Raw genomic sequence first — 20,889 nt, forward strand, 5'->3', positions numbered from 1 at the left:
GGCTGCTACTTGCTCACAAGGTACCCACTGTGAGTCAGACACAGGTGTCCCTTCCTCTGGCTGGAAGCTGCTGGTAGGTGCAGCAGGGCCTGGATTTCCATCTTCATTCACTCCTTCATTCACTCCTTCTGTGTACCAGGCTCAGGCAAAGCAGGAGGAGGGCCTGGAAGCACCATGCCTCTCCTTGCCCGGGGGGCTGGCCTCCGGGGTGCTGGACCTGTAGCCAGGGGGAGTCTCCCTGCTGCACAGACTCTCCCCGGGCCTCAGGCCTCAGCGGTCCCTCAATGAAACAGGCTATAGAGACCAACACCCTAGGGGGAGACAGGGCAGTTGAAGCACAGTTATGAAGACAGCAAACCACAGACTGGAGGAGACATCCCGCCCTGAGCCAACGCTAGAGGAAATAAAACAGGCGTTTGATAGGCTCTCGACATGCAGGTCCCTCTGGAGGCCGGTCTTCTTGCCAAAGACAAGTCAGCGAGACACTGATGGAGAAATCGAACAAGCCGCAGAGTGTGGCTGGGGAGTGAGAGAATGTTCGGGGCCCCAGCTACCCTAATCAGCACCTGACAGCAGCCTTCTGCCTCCTCCAGGGGACCCTCTCAGGCCACACTCCCATTCCCCCGAACAGGCCTACCTTGGGCTTCACCAGTTCTACGTTCTGGCCTGCAAGGAGTAGCCTTCCCCCCTCGGAACCCTCGGTCTGCCTTGCTCTCCTGTTCTTAGGGCTCTCGTACTTCTCCTGCATCCCAGAAGCCTTCCTGGGTTTCCGCTTCAGCTGGTCATCCAGAACATGGCTTTACTTGTTCCTGGGGGCTCAACTGGGGCCATTCTTCATCCATATTCCCCTCTCTTCCAGAACGTGACTTCCTGAATGTAGGGGACTACCCGAGTGTCTTCGTCTTCTGTCTTCCCAACCAGGAGCCTCTTAGAGCAAGGCCAGGTCTCTCTCTCTGTAAATGAGTTTCCCTGCTCTAACATCCCCTGCTATCTGTTTTCTACTAAGTAGAGGGAGTGAAAGCCCTTCCTGTTCCCAGAGGCCCCTAGACTGTCCTCGAGGGCACCGGCTCACACCTGGGGGCCCACTGCTGCAGCGGGTCATTCTGGGGCTGCTACTCATCTCACCACCCCAGACAATAGTCTGGGCCTCACAGTCCCTAACACATGTCAGAGAGCCAGCTCCCTGAAAGGCCAGCTCCTGGAGGGAGAGCCTTTGGAGACTCATCAGACTTGTTTCTCTTGTCTCCAAACTGAGGATGCACCAACTGTCATTTTTCTGGCTCAGAAGTGGATAACGCCCCAGTCCTACATCCTCTTTGGTATAATGAAGAGCAGACAGATGGCTCAGAGACTGATTTGAAGATGGAAGTGGAGCTCTTGGGAGAGGGAGTTTCTCAGGCGGGCTGTGAATGGGGCTCTGGCTAGTGGCAGTTCCGTTAGAAACTTGTGCTCTCTCAGCCCGAGAACTCTGTGAAGCTTGTGTTTGCTTTCACATTCCTTGGTGGTCTTCTTTAACATTTAACATAAATTTCACATACACTTTCTTCTCTTGGGTCACAACTATCTTCTCGCTCCTAAGACCAGGTAAACACAAATCCCGTCTTCTCTGGGTACTGGGACCTCTGATGCCAGGAGGCACTGCTCTCCTGTCTCTGCCTCTTCTCCTGCCCCTCCCTGAGCTCTGCCTCTCCTTTCACATGGACACCTTCCAAGGATGCCCTTCTGGGCTCCTTGACCTCTCTCCCATTTCTCTTGAGCTCTTCAGCCCCCCCCCCCCAACACCTCTGCACATGGCTCCCGTATTCTCCTCCCTGCTTCCTAAGAGCTCCATTCCTGGGGATGCTTCCAGGACGTCAAACCCAGCACATGCCTAAACTAAACCCTGTGTCTTCCTTCTCACACCAGCTGTAGCTTCCAGCCTCCCTCTTTCTGTTGAAACTAGTTCTACCTAGACTTGAAAATGAGTCACTAAGGTTTCTTTCTTGCCTCTATTTCCATCTCTTCCAAAAATCTGATTGGCATCTCCAGAATTTCTCTGCCATGTCTTTTCCTTTCCTTTCTTAGTTGCCCTTCCTGAGGTCTAGCTCCTCATTTCCTCACACACTTGCCCTCTTGAGGTCTTCCCCCCATGGGTGGCTTTCTATCCCGTGCACTTGACACCAGTTGCCAAGGTCATTTTTCCATTGTCTGGGCAGGATCATGTCACTACTTAACAATTCCTTAGTGCAAATGCCAACTTCTCTTTGAATCCTCTTGTTGGGGAGGGTCACATGAGGGCAGGGCATGCATTATGGAGCCAGAAAGATCTGGGTGACATTCTTTTTTTTTTTTTTTAAAGATTATTTATTTATTTGAGAGAGAGAGAGAGACAGAGACAGAGAGAGAGCAAGCAGAGAGAGAGGGAGATAAGCAGTCTCCCCACTGAGCAGGAAACCCAATGCACGGCTCAATCCCAGGACCTGAGACCATGATCTGAGCTGAAATCAAGAGTCAGATGCTTAACCAACTGAGCCACCCAGGCACCCCTCTGGGTGACATTCTGACTTAAGTGAGCACCCAGGAGAGTGAGAGTAGCCCACAGTAAAGATGGTTTCCTGGTCAAATTCAAGTATAGGTAATTTTATGATTACTTCTTATAATTTCCAGAGCATTTTCCCCACCTCATTCTCTCTCTCTCTCTCTTTTTGTATCTAGCTATTTTGGTATATGCCTTCTCTTTCTTCTTCATTCTTAAGTAGAATCAACTTGGATATTTTTAAAAGCATTAAAAACTAGAACATGTCAACTTGACTGATTTCAGTGGCCACAGCTTTAATTAGATGTCAATTCATAGCTATCACTGCCCTTCTTCCTACTTGGGTAGGAGACAGCCTACTGACCATCAGAACCCACCTTCTCTTTTCTCCTTTGTCATGGAAGTACTGGGTACATGGTTACCCCCTTAGACTTAATCTCCTTTTTTCCCCTTCGAGTTAGATGGGATAATGTGACCAATTTATTCTGACAGAAGATGAATAGAAGTGTTTTGAAGCATTTCCAGGCCTGGCCCATAAAATGCCCTATGTGTGCTCTTCTGTGTTTGTTCCCTTTTTGGCTGGTTGGGATAGCATTAAGTCAGGTAGTCTAGGAATCCATGTCTTGAAGATGACAAGGCCACCATTAGCCTGGATACCTGAGTGACTGTGTGGAGCAGAATTCCACTGACCTGGAACCTTTACCCTGGACAGTTCTGTGTGAATGAATATATCTTTTCCTTCTTAAGCTACTGAAATTTGGGGGTCTGGTACAGCCTGCTAACTTGTTCTACCAAATATATTACTTATTTCATGTGGTAGGCACAATTTCTAAAATAACCCCCAAAGATACCCCACTATAATACCTAAAACTTGTGAGAGAGTATGGTGAAATACTACTCCCAGATTATGTTAAGTGGCAAATTGATCTTAAAATATGGAGATTATCCTGGATAATCCAAGTAGATTCAGTACAATTATATGGCCCTTAAGAGTGGTGAACTTTCCTTAGCAGTTAGCAGTAGGGGAACCCAGAAGGAGTCAAAGCAAGAGAAAGACTCCGTGTGCTGTGGCTAGTTCGAAGATTCAGGGGCCCACCACTAGGGGATGTGGGTGGCCTTGAGCAGCAGAGTGTCATCCCTGGCTAGCAGTCAGCAAGGAATCCAGGACCTCAGATCGATTCTGGCTGCAAAGAACTGGATTGTACCCTCAACCTGAATGAGCTTGGAATTAAAATTTTCCCCAAGCCTTCAGATAAGTGGTCAGCCTGTCTAACAGTTTGACTTCTGCCATGGGAAACATTGACTAGAGAAGCAGATGAGCCCACTTGGACTTCTGACCGCTATTCTGTGAAATATAAAGTGGGCGTTGCTTTCAATCACTGAGCTTGTGGTAATTTGTTATTCAACAATAAAACCAATACAATCCCTTAAAGGCAGTGGCTCTGATCTTATTTGTCTCAGATAAGTATCTGGTCTCTGTGAAGACCAAGGATAGTGTGTGGCATGTGAGGGCTTGTATAGTTTTGGTTGAATGAATAAAGGACTTCGTGTGGGAGGTGAGTGGGAATTCTTAGGGGTAGGTCAGAGATCTGCTTCCCTTTCTGTAAAGGGCCAGACCATAAATATTTAGGCTTTGTAGGCCCTTTAGTTATCTACTCAACTCTGTCACTGTCGGGCAAAAGTAGCCCGTGTGTAAACAAGACAGTGTGTAAACAAATGTGCATGGCTGGGTTCCAATAAAACTTTATTTAAAACAGATGGTGGGCCAGATTTGGCCTGTAGGCCATAGGGTACTAGCCCTCTTAGAGAGCGCTGGATCTTTAATCTGGTATTTGCACCTAAAGATATGGGATCTTTTGCATAGAACCCCCTGTTTTGAAGGAACGTTTTATGGACAGAAACAGTTTCTAGAAGCAATACTTAGTCAGTATTCCTGCAGGTTGCCTTTTCTCTCTGTTCATTGTCTCCTTTGCAATGTAGAAGTGCTTCAGTTAGTTTGATGTGGTTCCATTTGTCTAGTTGTGCTTTGGGTGTCATATCTGAAAAATCATTGCCATGATCAACATCATGAAGATTTTCCTCTTTGTTTCCTCCTGGCAGGATTGCAGTTCTGGGTCTTATGTTTAAATCTTTAATCCGTTTTGAGTTGGCTTTTACATGTGGTATGAGATAAAGGTCTAATTTCATTCTTTTGCATGTAGATATTCAATTTTCCCCAACACCATTTGTTCAAGAGACTGCCTTTTCCTTATTGTCTATTCTTGGCACCCTTGGGGGAAATCGGTTGTACATATATGTGTGGATTTATTTCTGGGCTCTCTATTCTGTTCCATTGGTCTGTGTCTGTTTTTGTTGTTATTGTTTTTGTTGTTTTTTTTGTTTTGTTTTGTTTTTGTTTTTGTTTTTTTGCCAGTATCACAAAGTTTTAAATGGGAGAAAATATTTTCAAGATATGTATCTCATAAGTGATTAATATCCAAAATATATAAGAAACTCTTTTTAAAAATATTTTAATTTATTTGACAGACAGAGATCACAAGTAGGCAGAGAGGCAGGCAGAGAGAGAGGAGGAAGCAGGCTCCCTGCTGGGCAGAGAGCCTGATGTAGGGCTCGATCCCAGGACCCTGAGATCATGACCTGAGCTGAAGGCAGAGGCTTAACCCACTGAGCCACCCCTGTGTGCCATATATAAGGAACTCTTACAACTCCATAGCAGAAACACCCCCCACAAACAAACAACACCCTCTAATGAGCTGATTAAAAAGTAGGCAAAGGACCTGAATAGACATTTCTCCAAAGAAGACATACAAATAGTTAGCAGACATCAGAAAAGACGTTAAGGATCACTAATCATCAGGGAAATGCAAATTCAAATCACAACGAGATATCATTTCATACCTATCGGGATGGCTCTTACCAAAAATCCAAAGTTAAGTGTTGGTGAGGATGTGGAGGATGTGACACCCTTGTACACTATTAATGGGAATGCAAAGTGGTGTAGTCACTACGGAACACAGTATTGTGGGTCTGCAAAAAATTAAAAATGGAATTACCATATGATTAAGTCATCCCACTTCCAAGTATCCAAAAGATTTAAATCAGGATCTCGAAGAGGTATCTGCAGTCCGTGTGTATTGCAGCATTATTCACAATAGCCAAGAACATGGGAACAACCAAAGTGTCCATCCACAGATAAATGGATAAAGAAAATGTGGCCTGTACATGGAATGGAAGGTAACTCAACTCCAGAAAAGAAAGGAATCCTACCACGTGTGATGACATGGGTAAGCTTCGAGGACATTTTGCTAAATCAATGAAGCCAATCTCAACAGGACAAAATCTGCGTGAGTGTATTTACAAGAGGTATCAGAAATAGTCAAATTCATATAAAGAGAATAGGATGGTGGTTGTCAGGAGCTGAGGGGAGGGGGACCCTGGGATTGCTAGCCAGAGGGTGGAAAGTTTCAGTTACACAAGATGAATGAGTTCTAGAGATTAGTTCATTGCTGTGCCTATGGACACTGGATTGCACACTTCCATTTCTGGTAAGTGGGTAAATCTCATGGTGACGAGTTCTTAGCACACAAGAAAGAAAAGATATATTTGGTCAGTCTTGATAGTCATTGTCATTCCAGAACACAGGGAGCTTCTTGGTTTGTAGGGAGACGAATCCCATGTGAAAAGGTCCCTTAGCTTTCTTTAGCTTTGGAGAATTCTTCCATCAACATGGCCTTAGCTGGCTCACCCTCTTTCAGGGAGGAGAGCCCAGCCTTACTGCCTGCCAGCAGGTCCCAGCCTGTGGTGTTGGCAGGGTGGGAGGGCTCCCTCCACCTGCGTTCCTCTGAGCCCCCTACCCCGTGCCTGCAGCCTGAGTGAGCTCCCCCAGCCAGCCTCTGGCAGAACTGGTACATCGCTTCTGGGCCTGACTGCCCATCCTTCATGAATTTTTATTAAACAAAACTGTAAGCAGATTGATTTTGTCCTCTTTTATTGCATTTTTATTTAATTCCCTTCCATGGTGGAGGCTCCATCATGTTACTGCAGAGTAAATCACTCCGGGGCATCAGGCCAGCGCCGTGGAGAAGGGCAGGGTCTGGCTTCCCAAGAGCACATTTACCGCATAAGAACCTTTATTAGCGGAGAGTCATTGATTTTTTTTTTTCTTCAGGTCACAGCCCCTTCACCATCCTCTAAGTAAGAGAGTATCACAAAGTTATAGGGGAAGAGAGATTCTGTGAGGCCAGCGTCTTGGGGTGGAGGCTCATCTCTAGGCTTGACAGCACCTGCACCCCCCACCGTCCTGGACTCCCCCTACTGCGAGCCGGGTGTGGGCGTGCGAGAAGCATGGAGGAGGAGGAGCATGGCTGGATTAAGGGGTGGTACCTGAGAGTGGAAGGGAAGATTAAGTCCAGGAACAAAGCAACTTAACATCACTCAAAAAAAAAAAAAAAATCTAGACTGGTTCCCGTTTAGCCACACAACTTTGCATACAAAATCAGAACCACGAGAATTATAAATCAAAGCTTCTCCTTCGGTTTGGGGTTTTAGTCTTAGGAACTGGAGAGTTTGGGAGAAGGTTTTGGAGCAAGGCGATAGTAAGTGTTTATTCTCTTTGCTTCAGGAGGCTTCATCTGGTAGTGGGATGTAAAATGGGTTTGAGAAGAGTTCAGGGATGGGGTTGGAGGCTAGAAACCAGGGCCTCCGGTGAGGGGCGAGTGGTGTAGGCATAAGGCCATGGGAACCTGAAATGAAGTGGAGGAATGGTAGAAATGGCCAGCGGGAGACACGTTACCCAAGAAGGGAACCGTCAGAGACGACTCTGGGTTTTTCTGGTCACCTGCAGAAGCAGGTGTTACAGCAGAGAAGCAGGTTCGGGTAGAGGAAACAGGGAGCTGAGCTTTGTGCACGCTCGTTTAAAAAGTAAAAGAGGTGCATGCATGCTTGTTACTGCCAAGTAAGGCAGGCAGGTTGCAGAAACATGAGACAGGTCTCCTGGAGAACGTATAAACCATCTTCAGTCCCTCCGCCACAATTTGCCTTTGCTCAGACATTTTCATATGTATCCTTCTAGGTAGATAAAGAAAAGGAATCACGCGGCCCAAGTTTCTTCAAAAATACGATTCTTTTTCTTTTTAAAGATTTTATTTATTTATTTGACAGACAGAGATCGCAAGTAGGCAGAGAGGCAGGCAGAGAGAGAGGAGGAGGCAGGCTCCCTGCTGAGCAGAGAGCCTGATGCAAGGATCATGACCTGAGCTGAAGGCAGAGGCTTTAACCCACTGAGCCACCCAGGTGTCCCCCAAAATATGATTCTTAATGGTTGTCTATTACCTTATCATCTGGATACACCGAAATTGATTTCGCTGTCCATGTATTGCTGGACTCTGACTTGATTTATGGTCTGTCTGTCCTATAAATAATACTGTCTTGAACATCTTGCTGCATGCATCTGTGTCTGTATCTCTGATAAATTTCTAAAGTAAAATTACTGAGTTAAAGGTTATAATCTTTTTAAAGGCTCTTAATTCATATTGTCAGACGCTCACTAGACACTGATCTAGTGTCCACGCGTGCTCATTTCGTAGCACATTTATCAACACTGAGATTATTTTGATTGTTTTAAATCTTTGCCAATTTTGTAGTAAAAAAGCAGAGTATACCACTGTTTCTTCAATTTTTCACTTTTTGGGTTACTAATACCTTTATGATAATTTTGGGTGTGCCTGTTGGTCTTTGGTTACTCTATTTCTTCCCTTTTGAGATTTGTAAATCTTTTGCCTATATTTCTACTGGAGAGTTCCTTTTCTACTTAATGATTTATGACAAGTTTTCTTATTGAAGGGATTAGAGCTTTGTCACACATGTTGGAGATTTCTTGTTTTTTTTTTTGTTTTTTGTTTTTTTTTTTGCTTTTTTTCCTCTCCATTTATCATTTAGGTTTCAAGTATTTCTGTGTTTTTTTTTGACAAGTAGAAATTCTGACGTTTTTTATGGTCATTGCTATTAATCTTTTCTTTTCTTTTTTTAAAGATTTTATTTTTTATTTGACAGACAGAGATCACAGGCAAGCAGAGAGAGAGAGAGGAGGAAGCGGGCTCCCTGCCGAGCAAAGATTCCGATGCGGGACTCGATCCCAAGACCCTTGGATCATGAACTGAGCCGAAGGTAGAGGCTTTAACCCACTGAGCCACCCAGGCGCCCCGCTATTAATCTTTTCCTTAATTTTTTTTTCCTACTGTTACATTTTGAAAATTCTCATAACGAGACCAGGTAAACATTTACCTATAGCTTCTTCTAATTATTTGTGATTTTATTTCTTCAATTTATTTCTTTAGTTGACATCAGACTGGAGTTAGATGGATTTGAATTGGGGTCCGGATTCCCCTACTTACTAGCTATGTAATCTTAAACAAGTTACTTAATGTCTCTGAAACTCTTGTTTCAGATCTGAAATGGGGTTGGTGTTTATCTCGTTGACCTGTTGTGAGCATTGCAGGAGAGGAGGCACGAGAAGTGTCTAGTACAATGCCTGGCAGACAGCAGACGTCCCAGGGAAACATTGTGGTGGTAGAGCTCTGTGAAGTGTGTACAGTCTAGATTTCTGTGAGGGTTGAGCCCACGTCCTGTTTATCTCCATATTGCGTCTCACCAAGGACATGTCTTAAAGCATATTATCACCAACTATTTGATGAATGGCTGAGATGAAATTAACTGATTGCATTTTATAAGGGCAAATAGATGCCAGTTTCTGGGAATCCACTTTAAAATGTTGAACTCATTTAGAAATGACCAGAATTGTGATATGTGTGTCTAGAATGCAGGAAAAAAAAAACACAAAAAAAAAACAAAAAAAAAACAAATGAACGTTGTGTTTTCATTATCCGCAGCTCACCAGCCGGGGCTGTGGGTGTGTTCCGTCACCTCTGACCTCTGACTTCTGGCCCTGACCTCTGCAGGCAAGCCACGTTTCACTCTAAGTCGGTACCTAGAGAATTGTAAGAGCTGGTAGGGCCCTTTGAGGTTATTTTGTTATGTGGACTTCCAGCATTTGTTTTCGCTGCTAAACACTTTTTTCTAAAGAATGTTATCTTGAAAGCTCAGTATGTGCAACAGACCAGTGTGCAGATGGTAGGTTTGAAAGATAGGGTCAGGAGGGCATACTCCTTCTGCTGGGGGGCTCTGCACCTGCCTCTCCTTCTGACTGGAATGCAGTTCCATTCTCCCCTGTCCCACTTACCTAGTTAAGTATTACTTTCCCTTTGGGTCCTAGCTGAAATAACACCTCCTCCAGGAAGACTCCCCTGATCATCCTCGAACCAGATGAGTCCCTCCTGCTATATATAGATCCATAGCCCTACGTACCTCTATTTGCTAGCACACACCCACTTGTAAATTTCCATATATCACCATTCTCTTCCTTTTACTAGACTGTGAATAAAATAGAGGCAAGCATCTGATGGGTTTGTTCACTGTTACGTCCTGAACGCTGACTGCAAGGCTTGGCACACAGTGGTTTTCACTTAATATTTGATGCCTCGCTGAAATGGCATCTGATCCAATCCCTTCCTTTTCCAGATATTTTCCATGCCCACTGTGTGCCAGATCCTCTTCTGAGTCCTGGCGGTGCCCCTAGGAGGGAGAGAAACGGGCTCCCTGCCCACAGGGACTGCCCGTCTCATCAGGATGGCAGGCAACTGAGGAAGATTTGCTAATTCCAATAGTGGTAAATACATCGGGCCTCTATGTAAGATTTCATTGGAACATAAAGTTCTTTTATTTTTCAATAAAATAATTGGCGAGTTTCCGGTCCAGCACATTTTGTTGGTGATAGAGGTGGTGAGGAAGAGTGGAACCCGGGAACCGCTCTCGGTGGCTCATTCAGGATGGGCGTGTCTCTGAGGCCCAGCCATCCTGTCGGGATGGGGATGGAGGATTACTCTCTGGTGAATCCTGGACTCGTCCCCTCCATCCAAATGGTGACGTCTAGGAGGGCAGTTGGGGAAAGAGAGGCCCTTGAGGGATTTTTCCTTGAAAGCAAATCCCAACTCCTCACTAGGACCTGCGAGGCCTGTGCTGATCAGGTTCCGTCTCCCCGCCCATCTTCATTCTGTTCCACTCGCTTTCCTGTTGCAGGTGTCAATTTCAGGTCCGATCTGAATGATTCCGGATGGCTAATTAGGGAGGTTACTGACGGATGCGCCGTCAGTAAATGCTGTGAAGGTCTGTGACATGGGTTCCGATAGCAGTTGTCTCCCACTTGGAGCCTGCCTCTTCACCCATCCCTTCCAGAAGACGCTGGCCCACGGCTTGTTCCTTGGCAGGCCCCAGTGCCAGCTCTGGCTGGGCCACCAGGGCACCCCCTCCCAGAGGAGTGCTGCTGAGGGGCACGCGCCCCAGCAGACAGCTCCCGGGCTTACTTCTTTTGCTGTACCAGGCTGCCAGTGCCAGCTGAGGAGGAGGCCCCCTCCTGCCTCTGCTTGTTTGCTGTGATTGTTATGTAATGTTCAGCAGCAGGAGGTAAATTCCTCTCCAATTTCCAGGCCCGTTACAGCGCATGAACCCCACCATGGGGAGCCACAGTGATTGAGCTCAGCAGCCAGGTCCCATGCTGAGTGTCATAAATCAGCCCTATTACCCGCTCCTCCTGGCAGATGCCACCGCCAAGAACCTGCCCACTCCGCAAGGAGACCCAGCCACCTCTACACGCTGTAAACCAGGGCTGGCGTATCCGCCGGGAATCTGGGGCTCCATCTGACATCCTGCCTGGGGGCTGCCCTGAATGTTTCCCTGAAGGGATGGGGGCCATTGCTGGTGCATCTCAGACCTGAGGTCCCACAGCCTGAGGCTCGAGGACCAAAATCACTGCGTGCTCACTGGCTACCTGGATTTCCCGGGGTGGCAGCCTTCCATGTGCTTCAATACACATAAGAACCTCCAGGGGACTTGTTAAAAACATGCATTTCCCGCAGTGCCTGCGTGGTTCAGTGGGTTAAGCGTCTGACTTTTGATTTTGGCTCAGGTCGTGCTCTCAGGGTCCTGAGAATGAGCCCTACCTGGGTCAGGCTCTGTGCTCAGTGTGGAGTCTGCTTCAGATTACTCTCTCGCCCTCTGCCTCTCCTCCTACTCCCCTCCCCCCCGGCCGTCTCTAAAATAATAAATAAAATAAATCTTTACAAAAAACCACACACGTTTCCTAGCCCCATCCCCGGAGATCCATTTGGCCGTAAGTCCTCTGCGGGACACGGGAATCAGCATGTTTACAACTGTCCTGGTGATTCTGCTGCAGGTGGTTCCTGGATGGTCCTCGGAGGAGCGCGGCTTTAAGACCGACTCTACCCCCAAAGCAATGCCTGTAAAATGAATGCCTATAAATTTAGTCCTTCTTTTCCATTTCCTTCTATCATTTCGCTGAAGATGTGTGTCCCTGGGGAAGAAGATGTGGGTTTCAAAAATCAATGGCAATCACGCTGAAGAATGAAGCAAATCTTTGACTATGACATATTTAACGGGCACTAATAATGCTAATAGTTGCGGGGGGGAGCCCTCCAGCAGGATGTTCTGCTGGGATTTAAAATGCTGCAGGGGGATCTTGATGGTTTTTTCCCACTGGCTCTACCTAGGGCTGGGGTGACCCGGTGCTCTGCGTACACAGTCCCAGTTTATACAGGTTGTCTCAGAGCAATTTTTAATACTTCCCCTTTGACTCTCAAAAAAAGTCCCAGCTTGGATGACCAGTAGTTACCCTATTGATGACCCATGGGGATGTTCCCCTGGAGACCTCCCATTTCCTTCCAAAGGGGTCTGCCTTGTGGGTGCCTCTGAAGTGTTTTGTGTAATTGATCCCAGGTCTGGAATTCACACCAAAGGACACCCTGACTCTGAGCCAGGATAAAAGGCAGAAAGACCCTTTTTGCTGAGGAGATCACACCGGGGAGGAGAGACTTGTCACCTGGTGGCCAGGGTAACAGAGATGGGAAATCAGGCGGCCAGGGCAGCCTTCTTCGGGGGCCCAGTCCCCATGTTGGGTGTCTGAGCTAAGGCTGCATTTTCCTGTCAAACATCAAAACTCCGAGTAATAATAGGCCACTTGTCCCACAAAGCACAGTGAACCAGGGGCAGGAGTGTTCTAGCGTGGGGGCTGGATTTGATTCCAGCACTGCCTTCTTTCCAGTGGATCCATGACTTCAAGCAGGTTAACCACATAGAGCGTCATCTTCCTTATTTGCAAAATGCAGATGATAATCTTCAATCCGGCAGAGGACTTGAGATAATGTATGTCAACAGTGAACATTTCATGGGTAATCAATACACGGTGACAGTTAATAGAATCATCCTAATGATGCCAGTATTACAAAATGAGGTTTAGTATTCTAAAAATGTTTTCCAACATATTTTTGGGAAGTAATACTTTTATCTTATTTCTTCATCAGTTTCTTCCCTTGGAGCCTCTGCCACGAAGGCTAAGCTATGAAGCTTCCCAAGAAAATAAAAAAGATTCAGTTTAGAATAAAGATGTCCAAAAAGTGGGCATAAAACCCCAGGAAGTATTAGAAACAACCAGAAATTTCTAGGGGAACTCCAGGATTTATTTGTTTTTTAAGGATTTTAGTGTTATGGGGGGACTGTCCAAACCCCTTAGAGAAGTCTCCAGTTCAGTAAGGTATTAGAGGCATGACAGAGTGGCTAGATCAGAAACCAGAGAGGGAAGAATTCAGGGGGATATAGCCAGGATAGCCGCCTCCAGCTCTGTGACCCCCGAGAGACTCTGTATGCCCAGGGATGAGACCGAGACCCACGTCCCATTGCAATGATGCGAGTCTGCATCTGTCCTTTCGGAAGGAGCAGGGGCCACAGGGTGTTTTAAAAATGTTCCCAGTCACTGTAAACTTGGCCCTTCCACATTTACACTGCATGCATATGCCAGACATGCCTTGTTCTGCACAACCCAATCACACGCCTGAGTCACCTTGCCTTGGCCTCCTGCCTCCCTTGTCACCCACCCACCCACTCTTTCTCAGAGTCGTTCTCACAGGGATGCTTTTTTTTAAAGATTTTATTTATTTATTTCAGAGAGAGAGAGAGAGAGAGAGAGCAAGAGAGCATACAAACAGGTGGGGGTGCAGAGGGAGAAGCAGACTCCCCGCTGAGCAGGGAGTCCAATGCTGGGCTCTGTTCCCGGACCCGGGGATCATGACCTGAGCCGAAAGCAGATGCTTAACCAACTGAGCCACCCATGCGCCCTGGGGATGCACTTTTATAATACAAACCAATCAGTCCAGAGCCCATACCCTCCATTCTTCCTTATTGGGCTTTTACACTTCAGGCTGCTATCCACTTGCCTTAATGGTGCCAGGACTAGGTACCAGACAACTAGGGGCAGCCCCTGGGCCCCAGAAACCAGTGAAATGATTTAAATTAGCCAATCCTAAAACTGCTTGCCCTGCCTCATTGACAACTTCCTATAGAAACAGTAATAGAGGTTCCTGTCCATAGTTCCTCTGCCTCCAGACCAGCCCTGGGGCTTTTGTGTGTGTCCCCTGCCCCCTCCCCACCATGGTGTGACATGCTTCCTCCTCTTGGAAATGGAGTAACACACTCTTTTCGATGTTGATGGCAATTGTCTGTCTCCTGACCTGTTGCCTTTACTGTACCTCCACTTTTCTATTAATACACTATTTCTGTAAAACAGGGGGATACAGAAGGTGGCAAAGAGTCCCAAGAGGGGATTTGAATTTTACCTTGACCAAATATGCTAAATGAAAGAGACTTTATTTACATATGTGTTTTATTTTTTGAGATTTAAATGTCTTTGTCACAGTACTGGATATAACAGAACATTGTAAAACACCCATACGTTCAAAAACAGGCAAAGAGTTAAGTAAACATTGGTCTAACCATATAATGGATATAGGAGAAATTATTTATTTGAGAGAGAGAGAGGGAGGGCGTGAGAGAGAGAGTGAGAAGGTCAGAGAGAGAGGGAGAAGCAGGCTCTCCGCCAAGCAGGGAGCCCAACACAGGGCTCGATCCCAGGACCCTGGGATCATGACCTGAGTGGATGGCAGACACTTAACCAACTGAGCCACCCAGACATCTACCCCTTATAGGAGACATTGTTATAAAATAATGACTTGGAAGGAAAGCTTACATAATGTTAACTAGTTAAAGGAGTGCCCCAGAGCTCTGAGTTGCACAGGATAGGAATCTCCTCAGAGTTGCTAAAGTGGGAACAGACATGATAAAGTGTCTAAGTTCAGGTTCCTGGAAGCAGAGCCTGAGACAGGGATTCTTGAGGAAATAATGTAATGAAGGAGTGCTCTCAGGGAAAGAAAGGGAGAAAGGAAAAGGAAGGCAAGGCAAGGGAAGGAAAAAACCCCCACAAGGGTGTGATTTCCAGTTGGAGACTAGTTCCAGCCTGATCCTAGGGGGGTGCCCTGATGTGTCAATTGTACCATGGAATTGGTGTCACTGTGAGGCCTTACGCAGAATGACTGGAGGATGGACGCATCAGCCTGATCCAGGGGACCCGGATGTGGGACCGGTAGCACCAGCTACATAAGGTGATGCACAGCTGAGAGGAGAACCCAGAGTGCATGTGGGCTTTACAGGACTTGGAGGACCTGAAAAGTCACTTGTATCTCGGTTCACAGTTGCTCTTGGCTTCTCTTCTCTGCATCTCTTTTCTAGTCTCTCAGATTTTAGTCATGGTTCAGTTGGACCCAAACTAGACTCGTGAACTTGAGGCAGTTCATGTACAACTTGGTCAGCTAGCTCTCTGTGATTTGTCCTGGCGAACTGGAAAGGAGTTGGACCCCCACCGGATTCCTTTCTTCACAATTAAGACTTGCAAAACTGAATTATGGAACTGAGTTGAGTGGGAGCTGGACTAAAGGGTCAAGAAGCAAGCAGGGGCGGATGCCCTGGTCAATTTACGTAGTTAGATGAGAAAGGAGGAGAGGTGAACAAGATTGGACTTGGGGTCTGCACAAAGGCATCACCTCTACCCAGCACCCCAGCTTTGCTTGGGGTTTTGCTATCATAGACATGGGCTTTGGGGATCCCCAAGGAATGTCTTTGTACACTGATTGACAGGTGCTGAGAGAATGCTCAGAGTTATTTGGACCGTTATAGTATAAGAATGCCAACATTGCCAATGATCTTCATGCCATCAATCATGAAGATGATGATGGAGATGGTGTTGCTGCTGATGCTGATGATACAAGGAGAGATACAGAGATGACGGCTCATAGTAAGGACTTGTCATGTGCCACGAACAGTCTTAAGCATCTTTCCTGTATATTATTAGATAATTCTTGCTGTGGCCCCACGAAGTAAGTACTATTTTTTTTTTTAAGATTTTGTTTATTTATTTATTTAGAGTGCAAGCAGGGAGAGTGGCAGAACAAGAGGGAGAGGAAATCTCAAGCAGATTCTGTGCTGGGTGCAGAGCCTGATGCAGGGCTTGATCCCACGATCTTGAGCTCATGACCTGAGTGCAAACCAAGATCTGGATGCAAAACTGACTGAGCCACCCAGGTGCTCCAAGTGCTATTATTCTCCTCATATTACAGATGAAGAATCTGTGATCCAGAGAGATCAATAGATTCTTCCAAGTTCATTTGGCTAGTTGGTATTGAAGTCAGGATTCCAGCTTAGCCAGTCAGCCCCAAGCATGCCATGTTATACCAAAAATACACACTCCTCCCACACACAGGCTTCCTGGATCCATACAACTCTTGAGTAAAATCCCTTTTATTCTTATTCTGCTTGAACAAGTGTCTCAAACTGTCTTAGACACCATCTCCTTATCTGAAAAGTGGGCTCGGAATTCCTAATTCACCTGGCTGGTGGGGAAGGTTAGGCAAGACAATATGGAGTAGCTGCTTGGTAGATGCCTTGCTTCTCCCTACTCTGTTTTCAGGTCTGCTGGAGGGTCAGATTCCTCCCTTTCTGTAGGAGGAGGAAGGTGAACACTGGAGCTTTGTCCTGGGATTTCTACCTGGGTACAGGCAGCACATTTCAGTGGGGGCTCCTGGAAGGCAATTTGGACCCTGGATGGCACCAGTGAAAGTCTGCACAATCCTGGCTCTCCTGGGGACTAAAGGAGGGGAACACAGCCCCCAGTTTCCACTGGCTAGATACAGGAAGTCCGGGGGAGACAGGGAGATGAAGAAAACTCCAGAGGGCCAACAGCTCCAACTCTCACAGGGCGGAGTGGTAAAGACGCTGTCCTTGGGTTAGGAAGGTGCCTCCCTCCTGCTTCTACTCCCTTACATCCAGCCCTTCCTTGTCACTTTGTCTGTCCATACCTCCCTCTCACTCTTGTCTTCCTCCCACTCCTTTCCAAGGCCCCCTTTCTCCTTCCTGCCTTCCATCCTGTTCTTTTTTTCCCCTTTCTTTCATCTTGCCATCTTCCATCTGCCCCTTGCTTCCATCCCAACGTGCCCATGGCTTGGGACATGCCCATGAGGGCTTTGATGGTCTTTGGAACAAGGCTTCTCTCCTGGATAACCACTTTGCCTCTATGGGACTCTGGTTTCGTCATCTATAAATTGAGGAGAGGTGTGGCACTGAACCAAGTGAGATTATCCAACTTGGTTGTTTTTCCTAGAGTGTGCATTTTCCGCACTACAGAATACTATACAGCAAAGTGATGAACTATTTACGACCATAACTACAAACATGACACCAAGCAAAACATACTTAGACACAAGAATTCTTCCTGAATGATTGCATTTATACGGAGGTAAGAAACAGGCTCGATGAATCTATGGTGTTAGAAATCAGATGGGGGCCCTTGGGGGGCTCAGTCGGTTAAGCGGCTGCCTTCGGCTCAGATCATGATCCCGGGGTCCTGGGATCGAGCCCCACATTGAGCTCCCTGCCTGGTGGAGACCCTGCTTCTCTCCTTCCCTCTGACTCACCCCCCCTTGCTTGCTTCTCTTTCTCTCACTCACCCTCTCTCTCAAATAAAATCTAAAAAAAAAAAAAAAAGAAATCAGATGGTTACCCTTGGTGGTGGGGGGTATTGTGACAAGAAGGGGTTCTCTGGGTGCCGAACACGTTCCACTTCTTGCCCTGAATGTTGGGTGTATGCATTTGCTCATTTTGTGAAAATTCATGTTAGTATTCTCCCATGATTTGCATAGTTTTCTGTGTGTATTGTAGGAAGAAATTAGGAAATACTTTGACATGAACCAAAAGATTACTGGATGCCTCGAATGGAAATTGAGGTCTTTAACACACCTGTTGTATCATAAAGAATTGGGGTGGTGTTTGTCCCTGGTTCCTGAAAAGGAGTCTGTAAGCCAGGAGGTGATGCATCCTGAGGACCCCAACGTTTGGAGCTCTCCTTGAAATCATCCTGTGGTTTTCTTCTTTTGGGTCATTTTGATTTGTTTCCTTTATAATAAAGCCGTTGCTATGGACTAAATGTTTATGTGCTCTGAAATTCCTATATGAGAACCGCACTCCCCAGTGTGATGGTATTTGGAGGTGGGGACCTTTGGAGGTGATTAGATCATGAGGGTGAAGCCCTCCATGGATCTAATGGATCACATTAGTGCCCTTTATAAGAAGAGAAATGAGAGAGCTTACTTCCCCGTCTCTCTCTCCCATGTGAAGACACAGAGAGACTTTCGCATTTAAGCCAGAAAGAGGGCTCCCACCAGACACAGACTCCATCATCATGTTGATCCTGGACTTCCCAGCCTACATGCCAAGGTCACTGTGAGAAATAAATATTTATTGTTTAATCCACCTAATCCCTAACACCTTGTGAGAGGAGGCTAAGCCACTAAGGCAGCTGTAATCTGTCATCCCGAGCTGGTGGCTGGTGGCTGGCGTGAGGGTGGCCTGTGGGGCGCGGCACCCTTACTTCCCCGGTGAAATCTGACCCAGCTCCACATAGGGTCAGAACTGTACTCGGACGTCCGGTCTCGGTGATCCGATTCTGGGATGCTTGGTGCCTCTCATTGTCTGTGAGCCCTTTCACGCCTCCGTGGGTCGTAGATAACTGATAGGAATGCAAATGGTGCCTGTTTGTGGACAAGAAAGTTCTATCTCTCCCACTGAATTCGTGAATTCACTCCAGCCAGAACGGGATCAACTACAAGAGTGTGGTCCTCTGAGATGTCCTTTGAATCTGTCATTACCTCTTACTGGTTCCCTAACTAAGGAATGAGGGAAATAAAATCTCCCACGGATCTTCACTTGGTCTTTGTATCAGAGCCGTGATTATATTGTCTTTTTAAAGTTTGTTCTTTAATAACATGTCCTGCTTCAATAAAAAAAATGCAAAATGCATTTTGTTAAGCTCCACGGCAGCCCTCCTGGGTCATTGCCTCCAGGAGACCCTGGACTCCAAGGTGTTGTCACCAGCTTCCTTGATGCCCTTCCTCATGGCCAGGTAACGGGGACTCTGCACTAGACAACTGCCGAAGACCCTTGTGGCTTTGAACCTCTGGGATTTGAGAACAGATTGTAAACCCCAGGCTTATGATTTTCTACCATCCGTCTCCTTCCTGTTTGGGGGAGTGTCTGGTCAGGATTTGCAAAGGAAACAAAAGGTCAGGCCCCTGCTCAGGCGTGTTTGGAAAACCTTCCAGCCAAGACACTTCCTACGTTTTGCTCTGGAATCCAACGAAAGAGGCTAACCCCGATCCGGGCAGGGCCGGGCCACCGCGCGGGCTACTGTAGACGGACCTCAAGAAGCCCCACTCACTCTCCTTGAGCTGTTTTTATTAAACTCCAGCCCCAGTTTCGTAATGGAGTTAGTATTTTTTCCGTCCTCCTTCCTTCAATTCCTAATGCAAACAGCAATGCTCAGAAAAGCAACATTTATTAAATCAGGAGGATTACAATATCAATGGGAAGTTATCATGCAATAACCTTCTATTGATTTGTGTATTGCCAGTAATGAAATCAACTGGAATATTATTTATTAAACATATTGATTAGCAAAAAATAATTTGCAGTGAAGGAAGCCTGACTCTGCAGGGGATCCCACCGAGCTCTGTGTGGACGTCCAATCTTTCCCTTTTGTTGCGGGGGAAGGAGCCAGAGTGTGCATCTGACCTCACAGAGCACTAGTAGCCCCAAGATGTAGAGTCTTCCAGAGCCTCTGGGGTGGGGGGCAGATGTGCAGTTTGTAGGGCCGGCTCTCAGCATCTGTGTGATCTGCCTGGGAGGGCTGAGGACGCTCGCCGGTTTTTCTCCACTGAAAGGTTGGATAAACTGATGTGTGGGTCATGTGGCTTCTCACTCCTGCTTTATTTCACAGATGGACGTGGAGTCGGGAACTGAGGGACGCCTGCAGGGTAGAGAACAACATTTTCGTGGTTTCTGAGAAATCCTTGAGAGAAGGATTTGGGTGCAGGCAATATTTTGGGTAGTGACCCCTAAAGCACAGTGAGCGAGAGAGAAAGAATGGGAGACAGGGAAGGGAGCAGAGTCATCGGTGATAGGTAATTGATGGGTGTTGCTGTGGGCAACCAGGACTCAGCCCTGCTGGGGATGATTTGAGAGGCGTGTGTGACACTCCTCAGAATCCCTCACTAGGAGGCAAAGAAGCTGGGGCATTTACCACTAGTTCCTGTCCCTTCTTGGTTGAGAGCTACTCCTGGTGGTCTTAGTTCATCAACATCTCTGGTGTTACTGGGCTGTCCCACACACTGGCAGAGCGTGTTTCCGGGCAGCATGTAGCCTCAGGGGGAAGGATACAGGTGTCCGAGGTCGGGACCTGCTTGGTATATGGGAACTGTCTAGTGCAGCAGTAGGATCTGGAGTGGGTGGTGTCCAGGGGATATGAAAGGTGCTCCAACAATGTCTGCCATGGACACACTGCAGGACAATTCAGGGTGGGTTCTCTCCAGAGCTGCCTTTGACTTCACACTCCTAGCTCACGGGATTTCCACAACCTGAATCCTCTCTCTCTTGGGCAGGATCTGGGGTTTTCATGGACGAATCCAGGAGGAGCAATGACGAAATTAATACACCGTGTAGTGCTTACTCAATGTGGCTGGTCTCCTTCATCCTCACAAGAGCCTGTCGGTGCAGTGGTTATTGTCCCCATCCTGTAGGTAAGGAGACAGAATGTAAGAACACAGAGTGAAGGGAGAGGTCTGGAATTCAGGGCAGTTTGCCTGATTCCAAAGCACATAATGTGGTTCTGAGCAGGATGGCCACGCGAGCACACGCTCCGGAGCCGGATCGCCAGGTGTGGGATCTCGGCTTCATTTCTGTTAGTTCTGAGACCTGGAATGAAGCCCTCCACCTCTCTGATCCTCAGTTTCCTTGTCTTCTATGGGATTAACAACAGCCTCTGCCCCAGGGGAAAATGTGAAGCTTAAGTGACACAGGAGAACTCCAGATCT

General features: G+C 46.9%; 1 long non-coding RNA gene across 2 annotated transcripts in view; it reads left to right on the plus strand.

Moving 5' to 3' along the window:
- Window positions 1-15,882, plus strand: part of LOC125109609 (uncharacterized) — a 35,072-nt gene extending 19,190 nt beyond the window's left edge. For both annotated transcript variants that reach the window (XR_007130299.1, XR_007130300.1), the window contains exon 4: window positions 15,608-15,882. This is a non-coding gene — a long non-coding RNA (uncharacterized LOC125109609). The remainder of the gene's footprint in view (window positions 1-15,607) is intronic.
- The last annotated feature ends 5,007 nt before the right edge of the window (window positions 15,883-20,889 follow it).

The sequence above is a fragment of the Lutra lutra genome, chromosome 9, assembly GCF_902655055.1.
Source record: "Lutra lutra chromosome 9, mLutLut1.2, whole genome shotgun sequence".
NCBI classification, from domain to species: Eukaryota; Metazoa; Chordata; class Mammalia; order Carnivora; family Mustelidae; genus Lutra; species Lutra lutra.